The 27,500-nt window shown below is 40.0% G+C and overlaps 1 protein-coding gene across 1 annotated transcript in view; it reads right to left on the reverse strand.

Annotated features, from left to right (window-relative positions):
• The window catches only part of LOC139756493 (tachykinin-like peptides receptor 86C), a 277,144-nt gene that overhangs the window by 32,145 nt on the left and 217,499 nt on the right, over nt 1–27,500 (reverse strand). The gene's annotated exons all lie outside the window — the stretch shown is intronic.

Consider the following 27,500-nt stretch of genomic DNA (forward strand, 5'->3'; position numbering starts at 1 on the left):
ATTGACATGCACTACAGTTGAAACTATTCTCATTTTTTAAAAACAAAAAATTGCGTTACATGATTCATGTTTTAAATTAATCAACTGGCCATTTTCCTCAGAGAGAGAACTAATGAAAATAATCTGGTTTATTTCCAAAAATCCTATTATATCTTAATATTCTACAATCTGCGAGGGAAATAAAAAAATGGTGCTTACTACATTTGAAGGATTCTTTTTTATACTATATTATTTCATTGCAGAACACATTTTCCCAAATGTACATATATATATATATATATATATATATATATATATATATATATATATATATATATATATATATATATATATATATATATATATATATATATATATATATATATATATATATATATATGTATATATATATATATATATATATATATATATATATATATATATATATATATATTTTCTTTTTTTTTTCTTTTCTTTCATATTATTCGACATTTCCTGCAATAGCGAGGGAGCGTTAAGAACAGAAGACTGGGCCTTTCAGGGAATATCCTCACCTGGCCCCCTTCTCTGTCCCTTCTTTTGGAAAATCAAAAAAAAGAAGGAACAGAGAAGAGTGCCAGGTGAGGATATTCCCTCAAAGGATCAGTCCTCTGTTCTTAACGCTACCTCGCTATCGCGGGAAATGGCGAATAGTATGAAAAAAAAAGAAATATATATATACATATATATAAATATATATATATATATATATATATATATATATATATATATATATATATATATATATATATATATATATATATATATATATATATATATATATATATATATTCATTTATTCTATTTATATATTTTCATTTGTCACTGTCTCCCTCGTTAGCAAGGTAGCGCAAGGAAACAGAAGAAAGAATGGCCCAACCCACCCACATACACACACACACACATATATATATATATATATATATATATATATATATATATATATATATATATATATATATATATATATATATATATATATATATATATATATATATATATATATATATATATATATATATATATATATATATATATATATATATATATATATATATATATATATACATACGCAAATATACATACCTATATAACTCAATGTACACATATATATACATACACAGATATATACATACATACACATGTACATAATTCATACTGTCTGCCTTTATTCATTCCCATCGCCACCTCGCCACACAAGGAGTAACAACCCCCTCCCCCGTCATGTGAGCAAGGTAGCGCTAGGAAAAGACAACAAAGGCCTCATTCGTTCACACTCAGTCTCTGGCTGTCATGTAATAATCCACCGAAACCACAGCTCCCTTTCCATATCTAGGTCCCACAGAACTTTCCATGGTTTACCCAAGACGCTTCACATGCCCTGGTTCAATCCATCGACAGCACGTCGACCCCGGTATACCACATCGTTCCAATTCACTCTATTCCTTACACGCCTTTCACCCTCCTGCATGTTCAGGCTCCGATCACTCAAAATCTTTTTCACTCAATCTTTCCACCTCCAATTTGGTCTCCCACTTCTCCTCGTTCCCTCCACCTCTGATATGTATATCCTCTTGGACAATCTTTCCGCACTCATTCTCTCCATGTGCCCAAACCATTTCAAAACACCCACTTTTGCTCTCTCAACCACACTCTTTTTATTACCACACATCTCTCTTACCCTTACATTATTTACTCGATCAAACCACCTCAAACCACATATTGTCCTCAAACATCTCATTTCCAGCACATCCACCCTCCTACGCACAACTCTATCCAAAGCCCACGCCTCGCAACCATACAACATTGTTTGAACCACTATTCCTTCAAACACACCCACTTTTGCTTTCCGAGATAATGTTCTCGACTTCCACACATTCTTCAAGGCTCCCAGCATTTTCGCCCCCTCCCCCACCCTATGATTCACTTCCGCTTCCATGGTTCCATCCGCTGCCAAATCCACTCCCAGATTTCTAAAACACTTCACTTCCTCCAGTTTTTCTCCATTCACACTTATCTCCCAATTGACTTGACCCTCAACTCTTCTGTACCTAATAACCTTGCTCTTATTCACATTTACTCTCAACTTTCTTCTTTCACACACTTTACCAAACTCAGTCACTAGCTTCTGCTGTGTCTCACATGAATCAGCCACCAGCGCTCTATCATCAGCAAACAAAAAATGACTGACTTCCCAGTCTCTATCATCCACAACAGACTGCATACTTGCCCCTCTTTCCAAAACTCTTACATTCACCTTCCGAACAACCCCACCCATAAACAAATTAAACAACAAAGAGACATCACACACCCCTGACGCAAACCTACATTCACTGAGAACCAATCACTTTCGTCTCTTCCTACACGTACACATGCCTTACATCCTCGATAGAAACTGTCCACTGCTTCTAACAACTTGCCTCCCACACCATATATTCTTAATACCTTCCACAGAGCATCTATATCAACTCTATCATATACCTTCTCCAGATCCATAAATGCTACATACAAATTCATTTCCTTTTCTAGGCATTTCTCACATACATTCTTCAAAGCAAACACCTGATCCACACATCCTCTACCACTTCTGAAACCACACTGCTCTCCCCCAATCTGATGCTCTGTACATGCCTTCACCCTCTCAATCAATACCCTAACATATAATTTACCAGGAATACTCAACAAACGTATACCTCTGTAATGTGAGCACCCACTCTTATCCCCTTTGGCTTTGTACAATGGCACTATGCAAGCATTCCGCCAATCCTCATGCAACTCACCATGAATCACACATACAATAAATAACCTTTCCAACCACTCAACAACACAGTCACCCCCTTTTTTTAATAAATACCACTGCAATACCATCCAGACCCGCTGCCTTGCCGACTTTCATCTTCCGCAATGCTTTTACTACCTCTTCTCTGTTTACCAAATCAGTTTTCCTAACCCTCTCACTTTGCACACCACCTCGACCAAAACTTCCTATATCTGCAACTCTATCATCAAACACATTCAAGAAACCTTCAAAATACTCACTCCATCGCTTTCTGACATCACCACTACTTGTCATCACCTCCCCATTAGCCCCCTTCACTGAAGTTCCCATTTGTTCCCTTGTCTTACGCACTTTATTTACCTCCTTCCAAAACTTATTTTTATTCTCCCTAAAATCTAATGATACTCTCTCACCCCATCCATCATTTGCCCTCTCTTTCACCTCTTGCACCATTCTCTTGACCTCCTGTCTCTTTCTTTTCTACATCACCCATTCACTTGCATTATTCACCTGCAAAAATCGTTCAAATGTCTCTCTCTTCTCTTTCACTAATAATCTTACTTCGTCATCCCATCACTCACTACCCTTTCCAATCTGCCCACCTTCCACGCTTCTCATGCTACAAGCATCTTTTGCGTAAGCCATCACTGCTTCCCTAAATACCTCCCATTCCTCCCCCACTCCCCTTACGTCCTTTGTTCTCACCTTTTTCCATTCTGTACTCATTCTCTCCTGGTACTTCCTCACACAAGTCTCCTTCCCAAACTCACTTACTCTCTCCACTCTCTTCATCCCAACATTCTCTCTTCTTTTCTAAAAACCCCTACAAATTTTCACCTTCGTCTCTACAAGATAATGATCAGACATCCCTCCAGTTGCACCTCTCAGCACATTAACATCCAAAAGTCTTTCTTTAATGAGCCTATCAATTAACACATAATAAAATAACGCTCTCTGGCCATCTCTCCTACTTACATATGTATACTTATGTATATCTCCCTTTTTAAACCAGGTATTCCAAATCACCAGTCCTTTTTTCAGCACATAAATCTACAAGCTCCTCACCATTTCCATTTACAACACTGAACACCCCATGTATACCAATTATTCCCTCAACTGCCACATTACTTACCTTTGCATTCAAATCACCCATCACCATAACCCGGTCTCGTGCATCAAAACCACTAACACACTCATTCAACTGCTCCCAGAACACTTGCCTCTCATAATCTTTCTTCTCATGCCCAGGTGCATATGAACTAATAATGACCCATCTCTCTCCATCAACTTTCAGTTTTACCCATATCAATCTAGAGTTTACTTTCTTGCACTCTATCACATGCTCCCACCACTCTTGTTTCAGGAGTAATGCTCCTCCTTCCCTTGCTCTTGTCCTCTCACTAACCCCTGTCTTTACTCCAAAGACATTCCCAAACCACTCTTTCCTTTTCCCCTTGAGCTTCGTTTCACTCAGAGCCAAAACATCCAGGTTCCTCTCCTCGAACATACTACCTATCTCTCCTTTTTTCTCATCTTGGTTACATCCACACACATTTAGACACCCCAATCTGAGCCTTCGAGGAGGATGAGCACTCCCCGCGTGACTCCTTCTTCTGTTTCCCCTTTTAGAAAGTTAAAAATACAAGGAGGGGAGGGATCACAAAGGATCACAATTTTGCGCATGATCAAGTATACGAGACCACGGGGAAAATGAAACACGATAAGTTCCCAAGTGCGCTTTCCTGTAATAATCACATCATCAGGGGAGACACAAGAGAGAAATAAAACAGTCAGTTTATATATATCGAAGAGACGAAGCTAGAACGCCATTTGGTAAACATGCGATTGTCCAAGACAGTTATCGAGCGTTCATAAACTTATCATTTTACAAATTTTATCAACAATAAAGTTATCTAATTTGTTTAGATAATCACTAATGTTAAGATTATAAATCTTTGTGTATTCAATAATAGAAGATTCAATAATATTTCTCGTGGTAATTGAGCTAGAGTTAATAGCTGAGATGGCATTCCTGCAGTCAATACAATGATCATAGTTTTTAACGTGATTAAACAAGGCATTTGATTCTTGTCCCGTTCTCACTATATTTATGTCGCTTAAGTCTAACAGGAAGGTCCTTACCAGTCTGCCCAACATAAAACTTATCACAATTTCTACATCGAGCTTTATAGATGCATCCAGGAGAATTTTCTGGTGAATTCCTGATTAAGATATTCTTTATAGTATTATTGTTGCTGAAGGCAACATTTACATCAAAGGATCTAAGCAACATGGGAAGTAAAGTAAAATTATTATTAAAAGGCAGAACTAAAAGGGTCTTGGTGTCAACGGGAGGTTTAGGCTCAACTCTATAAAATGATTTCTTTGCTAGCTTAAAGGATTTATCAATGAAAGATCTAGGGTACTTTAATTTAGATCCAATAGAATATATCTTCTCAAACTCAACATCAATAAGCTCTGTACTGCAAATAGGTAATGCCCAAAGGAACATAGATTGCAATAATGATAATTTAACTCTGTCATGTTGAGATGAGTAATGATGGATGTATGACCATACATTGGTAGGTTTTATGTATATACTAAACTTAAACTTGCTTCCTTCCCTATGGATCGTGAATCTAGAAGGGGGTCAATTGATGATATTCTCTTTTTGGCTCAGTCCTCTGCTTTAACGCTACTTCGCTATGATGGGAAATGGCGAGTATGTATGAAAGATATATATATATATATATATTTTTTTTTTCTCACACTATTCGCCATTTCCCGCATTAGCGAGGTAGCGTTGAGAACGGAGGACTGGGCCTTTGAGGGAATATCCTCACCTGGCCCCCTTCTCTGTTCCCTCTTTTGGAAAATAAAAAAAAAGCAAGAGGGGAGGATTTCCAGCCCCCCCCCCCTCCCCTTTTAGTCGCCATCTACGACACGCAGGGAATACGTGGGAAGTATTCTTTCTCCCCTATCCCCAGGGATAATATATATATATATATATATATATATATATATATATATATATATATATATATATATGGTGTGGGAGGAAAGTTGTTAGAAGCAGTGAAAAGTTTTTATCGAGGATGTAAGGCATGTGTACGTGTAGGAAGAGAGGAAAGTGATTGGTTCTCAGTGAATGTAGGTTTGCGGCAGGGGTGTGTGATGTCTCCATGGTTGTTTAATTTGTTTATGGATGGGGTTGTTAGGGAGGTAAATGCAAGAGTTTTGGAAAGAGGGGCAAGTATGAAGTCTGTTGGGGATGAGAGAGCTTGGGAAGTGAGTCAGTTGTTGTTCGCTGATGATACAGCGCTGGTGGCTGATTCATGTGAGAAACTGCAGAAGCTGGTGACTGAGTTTGGTAAAGTGTGTGGAAGAAGAAAGTTAAGAGTAAATGTGAATAAGAGCAAGGTTATTAGGTACAGTAGGGTTGAGGTTCAAGTCAATTGGGAGGTGAGTTTGAATGGAGAAAAACTGGAGGAAGTGAAGTGTTTTAGATATCTGGGAGTGGATCTGGCAACGGATGGAACCATGGAAGTGGAAGTGCATCATAGGGTGGGGGAGGGGGCGAAAATTCTAGGGGCCTTGAAGAATGTGTGGAAGTCGAGAACATTATCTCGGAAAGCAAAAATGGGTATGTTTGAAGGAATAGTGGTTCCAACAATGTTGTAAGGTTGCGAGGCGTGGGCTATGGATAGAGTTGTGCGCAGGAGGATGGATGTGCTGGAAATGAGATGTTTGAGGACAATGTGTGGTGTGAGGTGGTTTGATCGAGTGAGTAACGTAAGGGTAAGAGAGATGTGTGGAAATAAAAAGAGCGTGGTTGAGAGAGCAGAAGAGGGTGTTTTGAAGTGGTTTGGGCACATGGAGAGGATGAGTGAGGAAAGATTGACCAAGAGGATATATGTGTCGGAGGTGGAGGGAGCAAGGAGAAGAGGGAGACCAAATTGGAGGTGGAAAGATGGAGTGAAAAAGATTTTGTGTGATCGGGGCCTGAACATTCAGGAGGGTGAAAGGAGGGCAAGGAATAGAGTGAATTGGAGCGATGTGGTATACCGGGGTTGACGTGCTGTCAGTGGATTGAATCAAGGCATGTGAAGCGTCTGGGGTAAACCATGGAAAGCTGTGTAGGTATGTATATTTGCGTGTGTGGACGTATGTATATACATGTGTATGGGGGGGGGGGTTGGGCCATTTCTTTCGTCTGTTTCCTTGCGCTACCTCGCAAACGCGGGAGACAGCGACAAAGTATAAAAAAAAAAAAATATATATATATATATATATATATATATATATATATATATATATATATACATTTATATATATATATATATATATATATATATATATATATATATATATATGTATATACATTCTTTCTTTCTTTCTTTTAAACTATTCGCCATTTCCCGCGTTAGCGAGCTAGCGTTAAGAACAGAGGACTGGGCCTTTTTTGGAATATCCTCACCTGGCCCCCTCTGTTCCTTCTTTTGGAAAATGAAAAAAAAAAAACGAGAGGGGAGGATTTCCAGCCCCCCCGCTACCTCCCCTTTTAGTCGCCTTCTACGACACGCAGGGAATACGTGCGTAAGACAAGGGAGCAAATGGGAACTTCAGTGAAGGGCGTAAAAGGGGAGGTGATAACAAGTAGTGGTGATGTGAGAAGGAGATGGAATGAGTATTTTGAAGGTTTGTTGAATGTGTCTGATGACAGAGTGGCAGATATAGGGTGTTTTGGTCGTGGTGGTGTGCAAAGTGAGAGGGTTAGGGAAAATGATTTGGTAAACAGAGAAGAGGTAGTAAAAGCTTTGCGGAAGATGAAAGCCGGCAAGGCAGCAGGTTTGGATGGTATTGCAGTGGAATTTATTAAAAAAGGGGGTGACTGTATTGTTGACTGGTTGGTAAGGTTATTTAATGTATGTATGACTCATGGTGAGGTGCCTGAGGATTGGCGGAATGCGTGCATAGTGCCATTGTACAAAGGCAAAGGGGATAAGAGTGAGTGCTCAAATTACAGAGGTATAAGTTTGTTGAGTATTCCTGGTAAACTATATGGGAGGGTATTGATTGAGAGGGTGAAGGCATGTACAGAGCATCAGATTGGGGAAGAGCAGTGCGGTTTCAGAAGTGGTAGAGGATGTGTGGATCAGGTGTTTGCTTTGAAGAATGTATGTGAGAAATACTTAGAAAAGCAAATGGATTTGTATGTAGCATTTATGGATCTGGAGAAGGCATATGATAGAGTTGATAGAGATGCTCTGTGGAAGGTATTAAGAATATATGGTGTGGGAGGCAAGTTGTTAGAAGCAGTGAAAAGTTTTTATCGAGGATGTAAGGCATGTGTACGTGTAGGAAGAGAGGAAAGTGATTGGTTCTCAGTGAATGTAGGTTTGCGGCAGGGGTGTGTGATGTCTCCATGGTTGTTTAATTTGTTTATGGATGGGGTTGTTAGGGAGGTAAATGCAAGAGTCCTGGAAAGAGGGGCAAGTATGAAGTCTGTTGGGGATGAGAGAGCTTGGGAAGTGAGTCAGTTGTTGTTCGCTGATGATACAGCGCTGGTGGCTGATTCATGTGAGAAACTGCAGAAGCTGGTGACTGAGTTTGGTAAAGTGTGTGGAAGAAGAAAGTTAAGAGTAAATGTGAATAAGAGCAAGGTTATTAGGTACAGTAGGGTTGAGGGTCAAGTCAATTGGGAGGTGAGTTTGAATGGAGAAAAACTGGAGGAAGTGAAGTGTTTTAGATATCTGGGAGTGGATCTGTCAGCGGATGGAACCATGGAAGCGGAAATGGATCATAGGGTGGGGGAGGGGGCGAAAATTTTGGGAGCCTTGAAAAATGTGTGGAAGTCGAGAACATTATCTCGGAAAGCAAAAATGGGTATGTTTGAAGGAATAGTGGTTCCAACAATGTTGTATGGTTGCGAGGCGTGGGCTATGGATAGAGTTGTGCGCAGGAGGATGGATGTGCTGGAAATGAGATGTTGGAGGACAATGTGTGGTGTGAGGTGGTTTGATCGAGTAAGTAACGTAAGGGTAAGAGAGATGTGTGGAAATAAAAAGAGCGTGGTTGAGAGAGCAGAAGAGGGTGTTTTGAAATGGTTTGGGCACATGGAGAGAATGAGTGAGGAAAGATTGACCAAGAGGATATATGTGTCGGAGGTGGAGGGAACGAGGAGAAGAGGGAGACCAAATTGGAGGTGGAAAGATGGAGTGAAAAAGATTTTGTGTGATCGGGGCCTGAACATGCAGGAGGGTGAAAGGAGGGCAAGGAATAGAGTGAATTGGAGCGATGTGGTATACAGGGGTTGACGTGCTGTCAGTGGATTGAATCAAGGCATGTGAAGCGTCTGGGGTAAACCATGGAAAGCTGTGTAGGTATGTATATTTGCGTGTGTGGACGTGTGTATGTACGTGTGTATGGGGGTTGGGCCATTTCTTTCGTCTGTTTCCTCGCGCTACCTCGCAAACGCGGGAGACAGCGACAAAGTATAAAAAAAAAAAAAAAAAAAAAAAAAATATATATATATATATATATATATATATATATATATATATATATATATATATATATATATATATCCTCCACGAGTCATACATACATTGAATAACCTTACCAACCAGTCAATAATACAGTCACCCCCTTTTTTAATAAATTCCACTGCAATACCATCCAAACCTGCTGCGTTCCCGGCTTTCATCTTCCGCAAAGTCTTTACTACCTCTTCTCTGTTTACCAAATCATTTTCCCTAACCCTCTCACTTTGCACACCACCTCGACCAAAACACCCTATGTCTGCCACTCTATCATCAAACACATTCAACAAACCTTCAAAATACTCACTCCATCTCCTTCTCACATCACCACTACTTGTTATCACCTCCCCATTTGCGCCCCTCACTGAAGTTCCCATTTGCTCCCTTGTCTTACGCACTTTATTTACCTCCTTCCAGAACATCTTTTTATTCTCCCTAAAATTTAACGATACTCTCTCACCCCAACTCTCATTTGCCCTCTTTTTCACCTCTTGCACCTTTCTCTTGACCTCCTGTCTCTTTCTTTTATACATCTCCCACTCAATTGCATTTTTTCCCTGCAAAAATCGTCCAACTGCCTCTCTCTTCTCTTTCACTAATAATCTTACTTCTTCATCCCACCACTCACTATCCTTTCTAATCAACCCACCTCCCACTCTTCTCATGCTACAAGCATCTTTTGCGAAATCCATCACTGATCCCCTAAATACATCCCATTCCTCCCCCACTCCCCTTACTTCCATTGTTCTCACCTTTTTCCATTCTGTACTCAGTCTCTCCTGGTACTTCCTCAAACAAGTCTCCTTCCAAAGCTCACTTACTCTCACCACCCTCTTCACCCCAGCATTCACTCTTCTTTTCTGAAAACCCATACAAATCTTCACCTTAGCCTCTACAAGATAATGATCAGACATCCCTCCAGTTGCACCTCTCAGCACATTAACATCCAAAAGTCTCTCTTTCGCACGCCTGTCAATTAACACGTAATCCAATAACGCTCTCTGGCCATCTCTCCTACTTGCATACGTATACTTATGCATATCTCGCTTTTTAAACCAGGTATTCCCAATCACCAGTCCTTTTTCAGCACATAAATCTACAAGCTCTTCACCATTTCCATTTACAACACTGAACACCCCATGTATACCAATTATTCCCTCAACTGCCACATTACTCACCATTACATTCAAATCACCCATCACCATACCCCGGTCTCGTGCATCAAAACCACTAACACACTCATTCAGCTGCTCCCAAAACACTTGCCTCTCATGATCTTTCTTCTCATGCCCAGGTGCATATGCACTAATAATCACCCATCTCTCTCCATCAACTTTCAGTTTTGCCCATATTAATAGAGAATTTTCTTTCTTACATTCTATCACATACTCCCACAACTCCTGTTTCCGGAGTACTGCTACTCCTTCCCTTGCTCTTGTCCTCTCACTAACCCCTGAATTTACTCCAAAGACATTCCAAACCACTCTTTCCTTTTCCCTTGAGCTTCGTTTCACTCAGAGCCAAAACATCCAGGTTTCTTCTCCTCGAACATACTACCTATCTCTCCTTTTTTCTAATCTTGGTTACATCCACACAATTTAGACACCCCAATTGAGCCTTCGAGGAGGATGAGCACTCCCCGCGTGACTCCTTCTTCTGTTTCCCCTTTTAGAAAGTTAAAATTACAAGGAGGGGGGTCACAAAGGATCACAATTTTGGCATGATCAAGTATACGGCCACGGGGAAAATGAATCACGATAAGTTCCCAAGTGCGTTTCCTGTAATAATCACATCTCAGGGGGAGACACAAGAGAAAATAAAACAGTCAGTTTATATATCGAAGAGACGAAGCTAGAAGCATTTGGTAAACACCCGATTGTCCAAAGACAGTTATCGAGCGTTCATAAATTACATTTTTAAAAATTTTTTCAAAAAAATATGTATCTATTTGTTTTGTTTTTAAAATCACTAATGTTAGATATAAATTCTGGTGTATTCAATAATAAAAGATTCAATAATTTTTTCTGTGGTAATTGATTTTGGGTTATAGCTGAGATGGCATTCCTGCAGTCTTTTACATGTTCTTGTTTTTTAAAAGTGATTAAAAATGGCATTGATTCTTGTCCGTTCTACATATATTTATGTCGCTTAAGTCTAACGGGAAGGTCTTTTCCAGTTGCCCACATAAAACTTTCAAATTTTACATCGGCTTTATAGATGATCGGAAAATTTTTTGGTGTATTCCTGTTTTAAGATTTTCTTTATAGTTTATTGTTGTGAGGCAACATTTAAAATTCAAAAGGTTCAAAGAACATGGGATGGTAAAGTAATTATTATTAAAAGGCAGAACTAAAAGGGTTTTGGGTTTGTTCAACGGGGGGAGGTAATTAAAATGTTTTCTTTGAGTTAAGGATTTCTAAAAGGAGGTTTTAAACCTGGAAAATTTTTTTAAATTAAAAGGTTTTGGGATGAAAGGATGGTTTGAAAAGCAGTTAGTGGTAGGGAGGAGCATAATTGGAGGTTTTGAAGAAAGTTAAAGTTATGGATCGTGGGGGGGAGATTTTTTTTGGGGCTTTTGTAGAGGTTGGGGAAGGGGTTAGGTAAAAAATCCAAGGGTTTCCCCGTTGGGGGTGGGGAAAGGAGGAGGGTTGAGGAGGATAACTTTTTACCTGGCCCCTTCTTTTTCCCTCTTTTGGAAAATAAAAAAAAAGCAAGAGGGGAGGTTTTTCCCGCCCCCCCCCTCCCCTTTTAGTCGCCATCTACGGAAAAAGCAGGGAATACGTGGGGAAATATTCTTTCTCCCCTATCCCCAGGGATAATATATATATATATTTTATATTATATATATATATATATATATATATATATTTTATGGTGTGGGAGGAAAGTTGTTAGAAGCAGTGAAAAGTTTTTATCGAGGATTATAGGCATGTGTAAGTGTAGGAAGAGAGGAAGTGATTGGTTCTCAGTGAATGTAGGTTTGCGGCAGGGGTGTGTGTGTCTCCTGGTTGTTTAATTTTTTTTGGGGGTGGGGGTTGTTTGGGAGGTTAAATGCAAGAGTTTGGAAAGAGGGGCAAGTATGAAGTCTGTTTGGGGGTGAGAGAGCTTGGGAAATGAGTCAGTTGTTTTTCGTGATGATACAGCGCTGGTGGCTGATTCATGTGGAAACCCGCAGAAGCTGGTGAATGAGTTTGGTAAAGTGTGTGGAAGAAGAAAGTTAAGAGTAAATGTGAATAAGAGGCCCAAAGGGTTTTTTAGGTACAGTAGGGTTTAGGTTCAAGTCAATTGGGAGGTGAGTTTGAATGGGAAAAAAAAAACTGGAGGGAATTTAAGTGTTTTAGATATCTGGGAGTGGATCTGGCAACGGATGGAACCTTGGAAGTGGAAGTGCATCATGGGGGGGGGGGAGGGGGCGAAAATTTTAGGGGCCTTTTAAGGGAAAGTGTGGAAGTCGAGAACATTATCTCGGAAACAAAAAAAAGGGTTTGTTTGAAGGGAAAAGTGGTTCCAACAATGTTGTAAGGGTTTCGAGGCCCTGGGCTATGGATAGAGTTGGCGCAGGGGGATGGATGTGCTTGGAAATGAATGTTTGAGGACAATGTGTGGTGTGAGGTGGTTTGATCGATGTGAGTAACGTAAGGGTTTAAAAGAGATGTGTGGAAATAAAAAGAAGCGTGGTTGAGAGAGCAGAAGAGGGTTTTTTTAAAATTTGGGTTTTGGGGAAAATGGAGGGATGAGTGGGAAGATTGACCCAAAAGGATATATGTGTCGGAGGTGGAGGGAGCAAGGAGATGAAGGGGAGACCAAATTTTGGGGGTGGAAAGATTGGGTTGAAAAAAATTTTGTGTGATGGGGCCTGACTTTTAGGAGGGTGAAAGGAGGCAAGGAATAGAGTGAATTGGAGCGATGTGGTATTTCCCGGGGGTTTACGTGCTGTCAGTGGATTGAATCAAGGCATGTGAAGCGGGTTTGGGGTTAAACCAAGGAAAGCTGTGTTGGTATGTATAAATTTGCGTGTGTGGCGTTTGTATATACATGTGTATGGGGGGGGGGGTGGGCCATTTCTTTCGTCTTTTTCCCTTGCGTACCTCGCAAAGCGGGAACAGCGAAAAAGTATAAAAAAAAAAAAATATATATTATTATTTTTTATATATATATATATATATTATATATTTATAATTTTATATTTATAATTTTTATTTTTTATTTATAAAATATATTTATATATGAATATAATTCTTTCTTTCTTTCTTTTTAACTATTCGCCATTTCCCGCGTTAGCGAGCTAGCGTTAGAACAAAAAGGATGGGCCTTTTTTGGAATATCCTCACCTGGCCCCTCTGTTCCTTTTTTTGGGAAAATGAAAAAAAAAAAAAGGGAGAGGGGAGGATTTCCAGCCCCCCGCTACCTCCCTTTTATCCCCTTCTACGCACGCAGGGGAATACGTTGCTTTAAACCGGGCAAATGGGAACTCAATAAACGGGCGCAAATAAACTTCCCCAATAAGGCTGTAAAAGGGGAGGTGATAACAATTTAGTGGTGATGTGAGAAGGAGGGGAATGAGTATTTTGAAGGTTTGTTGAATGTGTCTGATGACAGGGTGGCAGTTATAGGGTTGTTTGGTCGTGGGGGGTTTTGCAAAGTGAGAGGGTTAGGGAAAATGTTTTGGGTAAACAGAGAAGAGGTAAGTAAAAGTTTGCGGAAGATGAAACCCGGCAAGGCAGCAGGTTTGGATGGTATTGCAGTGGAATTTATTAAAAAAGGGGGTAAATGTTTTGGGTTGATGGTTGGTAGGTTTTTTTAATGTATGTATAAATCATGGTGAGGTTTTGCTGAGGATTGGGGGAAAATGGGGTGCATAGTGCCATTGTACAAAGGCAAAGGGGATAAGAGTGAGTGCTCAAAATTTCAAAAGGTTTTAAGTTTGTTGAGTATTCCTGGTAAAACTATATGGGGGGTATGTTTGAGAGGGTGAAGGTTTGTACAGGTTCAGTTTGGGGAAGAGCAGTGCGGTTTCAGAAGTGGTAGAGGATGTGTGGATAGGTGTTTGCTTTGAAGAATGTATGTGGAAATACTTAGAAAGCAAATGGAATTTGTATGTAGCATTTTGGATTTTGAAAAGGGCCCAAATGATAAAATTTGTTTAGAGTCCCTCTGTGGAAGGGTTTTAAAGGGAATATATGGTGTGGGAGGCAAGTTGTTAGAAGCAGTAAAAAGTTTTTATCGAGGATGTAAGGCTGTGAAGTTTTGGGAAGAGAGGAAAAGTGATTGGTTTTCAGTAAATTGTAGGTTTGGGGCCCAGGGGTGTGTGATGTCTCCATGGTTTTTTAAATTTGTTTATGGATGGGGTTGTTAGGGAGGAAAAAGGAAAGAGTCCTGGAAAGAGGGGGAAGTATGAATTGTCTGTTGGGGATGAGAGAGCTTGGGAGTGAGTCAGTTGTTGTTCGCTGATGATACAGCGCTGGTGGCTGATTCATGTGAGAAACTGCAGAAGCTGGTGACTGAGTTTGGTAAAGTGTGTGGAAGAAGAAAGTTAAGAGTAAATGTGAATAAGAGCAAGGTTATTAGGTACAGTAGGGTTGAGGGTCAAGTCAATTGGGAGGTGAGTTTGAATGGAGAAAAACTGGAGGAAGTGAAGTGTTTTAGATATCTGGGAGTGGATCTGTCAGCGGATGGAACCATGGAAGCGGAAGTGGATCATAGGGTGGGGGAGGGGGCGAAAATTTTGGGAGCCTTGAAAAATGTGTGGAAGTCGAGAACATTATCTCGGAAAGCAAAAATGGGTATGTTTGAAGGAATAGTGGTTCCAACAATGTTGTATGGTTGCGAGGCGTGGGCTATGGATAGAGTTGTGCGCAGGAGGATGGATGTGCTGGAAATGAGATGTTTGAGGACAATGTGTGGTGTGAGGTGGTTTGATCGAGTAAGTAACGTAAGGGTAAGAGAGATGTGTGGAAATAAAAAGAGCGTGGTTGAGAGAGCAGAAGAGGGTGTTTTGAAATGGTTTGGGCACATGGAGAGAATGAGTGAGGAAAGATTGACCAAGAGGATATATGTGTCGGAGGTGGAGGGAACGAGGAGAAGAGGGAGACCAAATTGGAGGTGGAAAGATGGAGTGAAAAAGATTTTGTGTGATCGGGGCCTGAACATGCAGGAGGGTGAAAGGAGGGCAAGGAATAGAGTGAATTGGAGCGATGTGGTATACAGGGGTTGACGTGCTGTCAGTGGATTGAATCAAGGCATGTGAAGCGTCTGGGGTAAACCATGGAAAGCTGTGTAGGTATGTATATTTGCGTGTGTGGACGTGTGTATGTACATGTGTATGGGGGGGTTGGGCCATTTCTTTCGTCTGTTTCCTTGCGCTACCTCGCAAACGCGGGAGACAGCGACAAAGTATAAAAAAAAAAAAAAAAAAAAAAAAAAAAATATATTATATATATATTTAATATATTATATATATTATATATATATATTATATATATATTTTCCTCCACGAGTCATACAAAACATTGAAAAACCTTTTCAAAACCCGTCCAAATAATAAAAGTCACCCCCTTTTTTTAAAAATTCCCCTGCAATACCATCCAAAACCTGCTGCGTTCCCGGCTTTCATCTTCCGCAAAGTCTTTACTACCCCTTCTCGTTTCCATCATTTTCCCTAACCCCCTCACTTTGCAACACCTCGACCAAAACACCTATGTCTGCCCTCTATCATCAAACACATTCAACAAACCTTCAAATACTCACTCATCTCCCTTCTCACATCACCACTACTTGTTATCACCTCCCCATTTGCGGCCCTCACTGGGAAGTCCCATTTGCTCCTTGTCTTACGAACTTTATTTACCTCCTTCCAGAACTCTTTTTATTTTTCCCTAAAATTTAACGATCCCTCTCTCACCCCAACTCTCATTTGCCCTTTTTTCACCTCTTGCACTTTTCTTTGACCTCCTGTCTCTTTCTTTTATACATCTCCCATCAATTGCATTTTTTCCCCTGCAAAAATCTTTCCAACTGCCTCTTTTCTTCTTTTCACTAATAATCTTACTTTTTCATCCCCCCCACCCCACTATCCTTTCTAATCAACCCACTTCCCACTTTCTCATGCTACAAGCATCTTTTGCGAATACCCAAATTCATGATCCCCTAAATACATCCCTTTCCCTCCCACTCCCTTACTTCCATTGTTTCAAATTTTTCCATTCTGAAATCAGTCTCTCCTGGTACTTCCCTTTAAACCCAAGTCTCCTTCCAAAGTCATTACTCTCACCACCCTCTTCACCCCAGCTTTTCACTCTTCTTCTAAAAACCCATACAAATCTTCACCTTAGCCTTACAAGATAATGATCAGCCCATCCTCCAGTTGCCTCTAAAGCACATTAAAAACCCAAAAAGGGTCATCTTTCGCACGCCTGTCAATTAACCACGAAAATCCAATTTACGCTCTCTGGCCATCTTCCTTCTTGCATTACGTTACTTATGCATATCTGTTTTTTAAAACCCGGTTTTTTCCCTATCCCCAGTCCTTTTTCAGCACAAAAATTTCTACAAGCTCTTCACCTTTCCATTTAAAACCCACGAACACCCCATGTTACCAATTATTCCCTCAACTCCCACATTACTCCCATTTCATTAAAATTTCCCCCATCACCATACCCGGTTTTCCGTGCATCAAAAACCACTAACACACTCTTCAGCTGCTCCCAAAAACACTTCCCTCTCATGATCTTTCTTCTCATGCCCAGGTGATTTTGCACTAAAAATCCCCCCTTTCTCTCCATCACTTTAAAGTTTTTGCCCATATTAATAGGGGAATTTTCTTTTTTACATTCTATCACATCCCCCCCAACAACTCCTGTTTCCGGAGAAATGCTACTCCTTCCCTTGCTTTGCCCCTCTCACAAAAACCCCTGAATTTCTCCAAAGAAACCCCAACCACTTTTTCCCCTTTACCTTGAGCTTCGTTTAAACTCAGAGCCAAAAAAATGGGTTTTTTTCCTCAAGCATACTAACTATCTATCCATTTTTCACATTTTGGTTACACCCACACCCCATTTGGGACACCCCAGTCTGAGCCTTCGAGGAGGATGAGCACTCCCTCGTGACTCCCTTTCCCCTGGGTTTTCCCCCTTTTTGAAGTTAAAAAATACAAGGAAGGGAGGATTTCTGGCATAGTGCCCCTTGTAGAAGGGCAAAAAGGGGATAAGAGTGAGGGGCTCAAATTACAGAGGGATAAATTTTTTTGAGTATTCCGGTAAATTTTATGGGAGGGTATTGAATTTTAGGGGTGAAGGCATGTACGAGCATCAGATTAGGAAGAGCAGTTTTGGTTTTTAGAAGTGGGAGAGGAAGTGTGGATTCAGGTGTTTTCTTTGAAGAATGTATGGGAGAAATATTAGAAAAGCAATGGATTTGTATGTAGCATTTATGGATCTGGAGAAGGCATATGATAGAGTTGATAGAGATGCTCTGTGGAAGGTATTAAGAATATATGGTGCGGGAGGCAAGTTGCCAGAAGCAGTGAAAAGTTTTTATCGAGGATGAAAGGCATGTGTACGTGTAGGAAGAGAGGAAAGTGATTGGTTCTCAGTGAATGTAGGTTTACGGCAGGGGTGTGTGATGTCTCCATGGTTGTTTAATTTGTTTATGGATGGGGTTGTTAGGGAGGTGAATGCAAGAGTTTTGGAAAGAGGGGCAAGTATGAAGTCTGTTGGGGATGAGAGAGCTTGGGAAGTGAGTCAGTTGTTGTTCGCTGATGATACACCGCTGGTGGCTGATTCATGTGAGAAACTGCAGAAGCTGGTGACTGAGTTTGGTAAAGTGTGTGAAAGAAGAAAGTTAAGAGTAAATGTGAATAAGAGCAAGGTAATTAGGTACAGTAGGGTTGAGGGTCAAGTTAATTGGGAGGTAAGTTTGAATGGAGCAAAACTGGAGGAAGTAAAGTGTTTTAGATATCTGGGAGTGGATCTGGCAGCGGATGGAACCATGGAAGCGGAAGTGGATCATCGGGAGTGGGAGGGGGCGAAAATCCTGGGAGCCTTGAAGAATGTGTGGAAGTCGAGAATATTATCTCGGAAAGCAAAAATGGGTATGTTTGAAGGAATAGTGGTTCCAACAATGTTGTATGGTTGCGAGGCGTGGGCTATGGATAGAGTTGTGCGCAGGAGGATGGATGTGCTGGAAATGAGATGTTTGAGGACAATGTGTGGTGTGAGGTGGTTTGATCGAGTAAGTAACGAAAGAGTAAGAGAGATGTGTAGAAATAAAAAGAGTGTGGCTGAGAGAGCAGAAGAGGGTGTTTTGAAATGGTTTGGGCACATGGAGAGAATAAGTGAGGAAAGATTGACCAAGAGGATATATGTGTCGGGGGTGGAGGGAACGAGGAGAAGTGGGAGACCAAATTGGAGGTGGAAAGATGAAGTGAAAAAGATTTTGTGTGATCGGGGCCTGAACATGCAGGAGGGTGAAAGGAGGGCAAGGAATAGAGTGAATTGGATTGATGTGGTATACCGGGGTTGACGTGCTGTCAGTGGATTGAATCAGGGCATGTGAAGGGTCTGGGGTAAACCATGGAAAGCTGTGTAGGTATGTATATTTTCGTGTGTGGACGTATGTATATACATGTCTATGGGGGTGGGTTGGGCCATTTCTTTCGTCTGTGTTCTTGCGCTACCTCGTAAACGCACGAGACAGCGACAAAGCAGAAATATATATATATATATATAAATATATATATATATATATATATATATATATATATATATATATATATATATATATATATATATATATATATATATATATATATATATATATTTATATATGGACGTATGTATATACATGTCTATGGGGTGGGTTGGGCCATTTCTTTCGTCTGTGTTCTTGCGCTACCTCGCAAACGCACGAGACAGCGACAAAGCAGAAATATATATATATATATAAATATATATATATATATATATATATATATAATTATACATATATATATATATATATATATATATATATATATATATATATATATATATATATATATATATATATATATATATATATATATATATATATTCTTTCTTTAATTCTATTCGCTTTAAGAACAGAGGACTGGGCCCCTGAGGAAACATCCTCACCCGGCCTCCTTCTCTGTACCTTCCTATGGAAAATTAAGAAAAAAAAACGGGGGGGGGGAAAGATTTTCGGTCCCCCGCTACCTTCCCTTTTAGTCGCCTTCTACGACACGCAGGGAATACGTGGGAAGTATTTTTTCTACCCTATTCCCAGGGATGAGGGAAGGGTGCATGGCCAGAGAGCGTTATTGGATTACGTGTTAATTGACAGGCGTGCGAGAGAGACTTTTGGATATTAATGTGCTGAGAGGTGCAACTAGAGGAATGTCTGATCATTATCTTGTGGAGGCTAAGGTGAAGATTTGTATGGGTTTTCAGAAAAGAAGAGTGAATGCTGGGGTGAAGAGGGTGGTGAGAGTAAGTGAGCTTGGGAAGGAGACTTGTGTGAGGAAGTACCAGGAGAGACTGAGTACAGAATGGAAAAAGGTGAGAACAATGGAAGTAAGGGGAGTGGGGGAGGAATGGGATGTATTTAGGGAATCAGTGATGGATTGCGCAAAAGATGCTTGTGGCATGAGAAGAGTGGGAGGTGGGTTGATTAGAAAGGGTAGTGAGTGGTGGGATGAAGAAGTAAGAGTATTAGTGAAAGAGAAGAGAGAGGCATTTGGACGATTTTTGCAGGGAAAAAATTAAATTGAGTGGGAGACGTATAAAAGAAAGAGACAGGAGGTCAAGAGAAAGGTGCAAGAGGTGAAAGAAAGGGCAAATGAGAGTTGGGGTGAGAGAGTATCATTAAATTTTAGGGAGAATAAAAAGATGTTCTGGAAAGAGGTAAATAAAGTGCGTAAGACAATGGAGCAAATGGGAACTTCAGTGAAGGGCGCAAATGGGGAGGTGATAACAAGTAGTGGTGATGTGAGAAGGAGATGGAGTGAGTATTTTTAAGGTTTGTTGAATGTGTTTGATGATAGAGTGGCAGATATAGGGTGTTTTGGTCGAGGTGGTGTGCAAAGTGCGAGGGTTAGGGAAAATGAGTTGGTAAACAGAGAAGAGGTAGTAAAAGCTTTGCGGAAGATGAAAGCCGGCAAGGCAGCAGGTTTGGATGGTATTGCAGTGGAATTTATTCAAAAAGGGGGTGACTGTATTGTGGACTGGTTGGTAAGGTTATTTAATGTATGTATGACTCATGGTGAGGTGCCTGAGGATTGGCGGAATGCGTGCATAGTGCCACTGTACAAAGGCAAAGGGGATAAGAGTGAGTGCTCAAATTACAGAGGTATAAGTTTGTTGAGTATTCCTGGCAAATTATATGTGAGGGTATTTATTGAGAGGGTGAAGGCATGTACAGAGCATCAGATTGGGGAGGAGCAGTGTGGTTTCAGAAGTGGTAGAGGATGTGTGGATCAGGTGTTTGCTTTGAAGAATGTATGTGAGAAATACTTAGAAAAGCAAATGGATTTGTATGTAGCATTTATGGATCTGGAGAAGGCATATGATAGAGTTGATAGAGATGCTCTGTGGAAGGTATTATGAATATATGGTGTGGGAGGCAAGTTGTTTGAAGCAGTGAAAAGTTTTTATCAAGGATGTAAGGCATGTGTACGTGTAGGAAGAGAGGAAAGTGATTGGTTCTCAGTGAATGTAGGTTTCCTGCAGTGGTGTGTGATGTCTCCATGGTTGTTTAATTTGTTTATGGATGGGGTTGTTAGGGAGGTGAATGCAAGAGTTTTGGAAAGAGGGGCAAGTATGAAGTCTGTTGGGGATGAGAGAGCTTGGGAAGTGAGTCAGTTGTTGTTCGCTGATGATACAGCGCTGGTGGCTGATTCATGTGAGAAACTGCAGAAGCTGGTGACTGAGTTTAGTAAAGTGTGTGAAAGAAGAAAGTTAAGAGTAAATGTGATTAAGAGCAAGGTTATTAGGTACAGTAGGGTTGAGGGTCAATTCAACTGGGAGGTGAGTTTGAATGGAGAAAAACTGGAGGAAGTGAAGTGTTTTAGGTATCTGGGAGTGGATCTGGCAGCGGATGGAACCATGGAAGTGGAAGTGGATCATAGGGTGGGGGAGGGGGCGAAAATTCTGGGAGCCTTGAAGAATGTGTGGAAGTCGAGAACATTATCTCGGAAAGCAAAAATGGGTATGTTTGAAGGAATAGTGGTTCCAACAATGTTGTATGGTTGCGAGGCGTGGACTATGGATAGAGTTGTGCGCAGGAGGATGGATGTGCTGGAAATGAGATGTTTGAGGACAATGTGTGGTGTGAGGTGGTTTGATCGAGTAAGTAACGTAAGGGTAAGAGAGATGTGTGGAAATAAAAAGAGCGTGGTTGAGAGATCAGAAGAGGGTGTTTTGAAATGGTTTGCTCACATGGAGAGAATGAGTGAGGAAAGATTGACCAAGAGGATATATGTGTCGGAGGTGGAGGGAACAAGGAGAAGAGGGAGACCAAATTGGAGGTGGAAAGATGGAGTGAAAAAGATTTTGTGTGATTGGGGCCTGAACATGCAGGAGGGTGAAAGGAGGGCAAAGAACTGAGTGAATTGGAGCGATGTGGTATACCTGGGTTGACGTGCTGTCAGTGGATTGAATCAAGGCATGTGTATGGGGGTGGGTTGGGCCATTTCTTTCGTCTTTCCTTGCGCTACCTCGCAAACGCGGGAGACAGCGACAAAGCAAAAAAAAAAAAAAAAAATATATATACATATATATATATATATATATTTATATATATATATATATATATATATATATATATATATATATATATATATATATATATATATATATTTATATATATATATATATATATATATATATATATATATATATATATATATATATATATATATATATATATATATAAAATATATATATATATATATATATATTTTATTATATATATATATATATTGAGTGGGAGAAGTATAAAAGAAAGAGACGGGAGGTCAAGAGAAAGGTGCAAGAGGTGAAAAAAAGGGCAAATGAGAGTTGGGTGAGAGACTATCAGTAAATTTTAGGGAAAATAAAAAGATGTTCTGGAAGGAGGTAAATAGGGTGCGTAAGACAAGGGAGCAAATGGGAACTTCAGTGAAGGGCGTAAAGGGGAGGTGATACAATACGGTGATGTGAGAAGGAGATGGAATGAGTATTTTGAAGGTTTGTTGAATGTGTCTGATGACAGAAATGGCAGATATAGGGTGTGTTTTGGTCGAGGTGGTGTGCAAAGTGAGAGGGTTAGGGAAAATGATTTGGTAAACAGAGAAGAGGTAGTAAAAGCTTTGCGGAAGATGAAAGCCGGGAAGGCAGCAGGTTTGGATGGTATTGCAGTGGAATTTATTAAGAAAGGGGGTGACTGTATTGTTGACTGGTTGGTAAGGTTATTTAATGTATGTATGACTCATGGTGAGGTGCCTGAGGATTGGCGGAATGCGTGCATAGTGCCATTGTACAAAGGCAAAGGGGATAAGAGTGAGTGCTCAAATTACAGAGGTATAAGTTTGTTGAGTATTCCTGGTAAATTATATGGGAGGGTATTGATTGAGAGGGTGAAGGCATGTACAGAGCATCAGATTGGGGAAGAGCAGTGCGGTTTCAGAAGTGGTAGAGGATGTGTGGATCAGGTGTTTGCTTTGAAGAATGTATGTGAGAAATACTTAGAAAAGCAAATGGATTTGTATGTAGCATTTATGGATCTGGAGAAGGCATATGATAGAGTTGATAGAGATGCTCTGTGGAAGGTATTAAGAATATATGGTGTGGGAGGCAAGTTGTTAGAAGCAGTGAAAAGTTTTTATCGAGGATGTAAGGCATGTGTACGTGTAGGAAGAGAGGAAAGTGATTGGTTCTCAGTGAATGTAGGTTTGCGGCAGGGGTGTGTGATGTCTCCATGGTTGTTTAATTTGTTTATGGATGGGGTTGTTAGGGAGGTAAATGCAAGAGTCTTGGAAAGAGGGGCAAGTATGAAGTCTGTTGGGGATGAGAGAGCTTGGGAAGTGAGTCAGTTGTTGTTCGCTGATGATACAGCGCTGGTGGCTGATTCATGTGAGAAACTGCAGAAGCTGGTGACTGAGTTTGGTAAAGTGTGTGGAAGAAGAAAGTTGAGAGTAAATGTGAATAAGAGCAAGGTTATTAGGTACAGTAGGGGTGAGGGTCAAGTCAATTGGGAGGTGAGTTTGAATGGAGAAAAACTGGAGGAAGTGAAGTGTTTTAGATATCTGGGAGTGGATCTGTCAGCGGATGGAACCATGGAAGCGGAAGTGGATCATAGGGTGGGGGAGGGGGCGAAAATTTTGGGAGCCTTGAAAAATGTGTGGAAGTCGAGAACATTATCTCGGAAAGCAAAAATGGGTATGTTTGAGGAATAGTGGTTCCAACAATGTTGTATGGTTGCGAGGCGTGGGCTATGGATAGAGTTGTGCGCAGGAGGATGGATGTGCTGGAAATGAGATGTTTGAGGACAATGTGTGGTGTGAGGTGGTTTGATCGAGTAAGTAACGTAAGGGTAAGAGAGATGTGTGGAAATAAAAAGAGCGTGGTTGAGAGAGCAGAAGAGGGTGTTTTGAAATGGTTTGGGCACATGGAGAGAATGAGTGAGGAGAGATTGACCAAGAGGATATATGTGTCGGAGGTGGAGGGAACGAGGAGAAGAGGGAGACCAAATTGGAGGTGGAAAGATGGAGTGAAAAGATTTTGTGTGATCGGGGCCTGAACATGCAGGAGGGTGAAAGGAGGGCAAGAAATAGAGTGAATTGGAGCGATGTGGTATACAGGGGTTGACGTGCTGTCAGTGGATTGAATCAAGGCATGTGAAGCGTCTGGGGTAAACCATGGAAAGCTGTGTAGGTATGTATATTTGCGTGTGTGGACGTGTGTATGTACATGTTGTATGGGGGGGGGGGCATTTCTTCGTCTGTTTCCTTGCGCCTACCCTCGCAAACGCGGGAGACAGCGACAAAGTATAAAAAAAAAAAAAAAAAAAAAAAAAAAAAATATATTATATATATATATATATATATATATATATATATATATATATTTATATATTATATAAATATATATTATTATATATTATATATAATATATATATATATATATATATATATATATATATATATATATATATAATATATATATATATATATATATATATATATATATTATATATATATATAAATATATATTTATATATATATATATTTATATACATATATATATATTTTTTTTCATACTATTCGCCATTTCCCGCGATAACGAGGTAGCGTTAAGAACAGAGGACTGGGCCTTTGAGGGAATACCCTCACCTGGCCCCCCTCTCTGTTCCTTCCTTTGGAAAATTAAAATAAAAAAATGAGAGGGGAGGATTATATATATATATATATATATATATATATATATATATATATATATATATATATATATATATATATATATATATATATATATATATATATATATATATATATATATATATATTCTTCAAGGCTCCTAGGATCTGGCAGTGGATGGAACCATGTAAGCGGAAGTGAAACATAGGGTGGGGGAGGGGGCGAAAGTTCTGGGAGCCTTGAAGAATGTGTTAAGTCGAGAACATTATCTCAGAAAGCAAAAATGGGTATGTTTGAAGGAATAGTGGTTCCAACAATGTTATATGGTTGTGAGGCGTGGGCTATGGATAGAGTTGTGCGCACGAGGGTGGATATGCTGGAAATGAGATGTTTGAGGACAATATGTTGTGTGAGGTGGTTTGATTGAGTAAGTAATAATGGTGTAAGAGAGATGTGTGATAATAAAAAGAGTGTGGTTGAGAGAGTAGAAGAGGGTGTTTTGAAATGGTTTGGTCACATGGAGAGAATCAGTGAGGAAAGATTGACCAAGAGGATATATGTATCAGAGGTGGGGGGAACGAGGAGAAGTGGGAGACCATATTGGAGGTGGAAAGATGGAGTGAAAAAGATTTTGAGTGATCGGGGCCTGAACATACAGGAGTTGAAAGGCGTGCAAGGAATAGAGTGAATTGGAATGATGTGGTTTACTGGGGCCGACGTGCTGTCAATGGATTGAAGCAGGGCATATGAAGCGTCTGGGGTAAGCCATGGAAAGTTCTGTGGAGCCTGGATGTGGGAAGGGATCTGTGTTTTCGGTACATTATTACATGACATCTAGAGAATGAGTGTGAACGAAAGGGGCCTTTGTTGTCTTTTCCTATTGCTACCTCGCGCACATTTGGAGGGAAGGGGTTTTTATTTCATGTGTGGTGGTGTGGCAATGAGAATGAATAAGGGCAGACAGTATGAAATATACATGTGTATATATGTATATGTCTGTGTGTGTATATATATATGTATACATTGAGATGTATAGGTATGTATATTTCCGTGTGTGGACGTGTATGTATATTCATGTGTATGTGGGTGGGTTGGGCCATTCTTTCGTGTGTTTCATTGCGCTACCTCGCTAACGCGGGAGACACCGACAAAGCAAAATGAATATATATATATATATATATATATATATATATATATATATATATATATATATATATATATATATATATAAATCACATGGTGGAAAAGAACGGCAGAATGAAGGTGGAGTTTACTGTCTTACATTTCGGCTAGTTTTCCGTAGTAAAAGAAAATTGTACATATTCACTACAGACAGCACGTTAACGTGTTATATACTCCCTCGTGGATCATTACGTTGGTTGCCTCTTCCCATATTGTTTTAACACTGGTGTCCTTAAGGTTCTGTCTGATCTCCGAACACTCCCCTTCTTTTTCCTTTTTGTTACCAACAATTTCCTTACTTCTACAGATAAGCAAATGCATTTAGGCGGACGACTCAACGCTGCTTTCCTCCACTTTCCTCAAAATCTGTCTATCCTATCTCGCTGAATATGCATCTCGTCTCATTGCAACTTCCTTTGTAAACTTAGACTCTGAGAGAACTTCTCAACTGGGCATACGGAACCTGGTGAAGTTTAATGTCTGCAAAACCCAATTTCTGCCCATGACTCTCTCTCTCTCTCTCTCTCTCTCTCTCTCTCTCTCTCTCTCTCTCTCTCTCTCTCTCTCTCAACACCTCACAACTTGCCTCCATCGTGTGATGGATCTGAAATCCCATCAGAACACAGTGTTCATACTTACTGCCACTGTAACATCTAGTTAATCTTAGAAACCTCACATTACACAAATTGCTATTATTGCCTCTAAGAAACTGGTAGTCCTTTTTTTAGACACCGTAATTTTTCTTCTTCTAAACAGTTGCTCCGTTTATGCAAAGGATTGATCCGTCCTTGTGCGGAGTCCTGCTCTCGCGTCAGGAATGGTTTTAGCGCATCATATTTGATAGAGAAAATTCATTCTAAAAAAGTCCTACTCGTCAACTCCACCAGCTTGACCCACTAACCCAACATCTCAATGTTCCAAAGGCTTACAAAGGAATTCAAACAGCAAGAGACCACTGGGTCCTTTTGAGGCCATTCATGATAGTGAAAGATATCAGAAACTTACGGAATAGCATGGTAAAAGTTAGAAGAGATACAGATCATTCAAAGAGAATAATGTGCAAATTGTCATTTTGACTGCAGGCGTTGATAATAAAAGTCATGGACGTGAAGGAAAATACTTATCAAGTTTATTCTCAAGCGTATTTGTAGTACTGATTTCAGCCACTGTAGTCGGCAAATAGTTCCATATGAGTAGCATTATCTTCTGGAAGAATAAGCACTTCGCCTTACTCGAGATAGATCGTTTGCCCATCAGTTCTGTATCCATTACTGAGAGTAAAATCAGACGAATCAAATTGTGAGTGATTTGGTAGATCAAGATTATTATAGCCTTTGATCATTTTGAATGCTTGTTTTTAATCACCTCTGAACCTTCTCTTTTCTAAAGTGAATAGACTCCAGTCGTTTAACCAATCTCGTAGGATTTGTCCCTCATTCCGGGAATCATCTCAGTAGTTCGACTCAGTATTTTCTCCATTCTATCTTTTTTTTCTTTTTAGATAGGGTGACCAAAACTGACTACAATATTCAAGATGTGAATGAATCAATGAATTATAAAGAGTAAGGATGATTTCTACCTATGACCCCTA

The sequence above is a fragment of the Panulirus ornatus genome, chromosome 22, assembly GCF_036320965.1.
Source record: "Panulirus ornatus isolate Po-2019 chromosome 22, ASM3632096v1, whole genome shotgun sequence".
Lineage (NCBI taxonomy): Eukaryota > Metazoa > Arthropoda > Malacostraca > Decapoda > Palinuridae > Panulirus > Panulirus ornatus.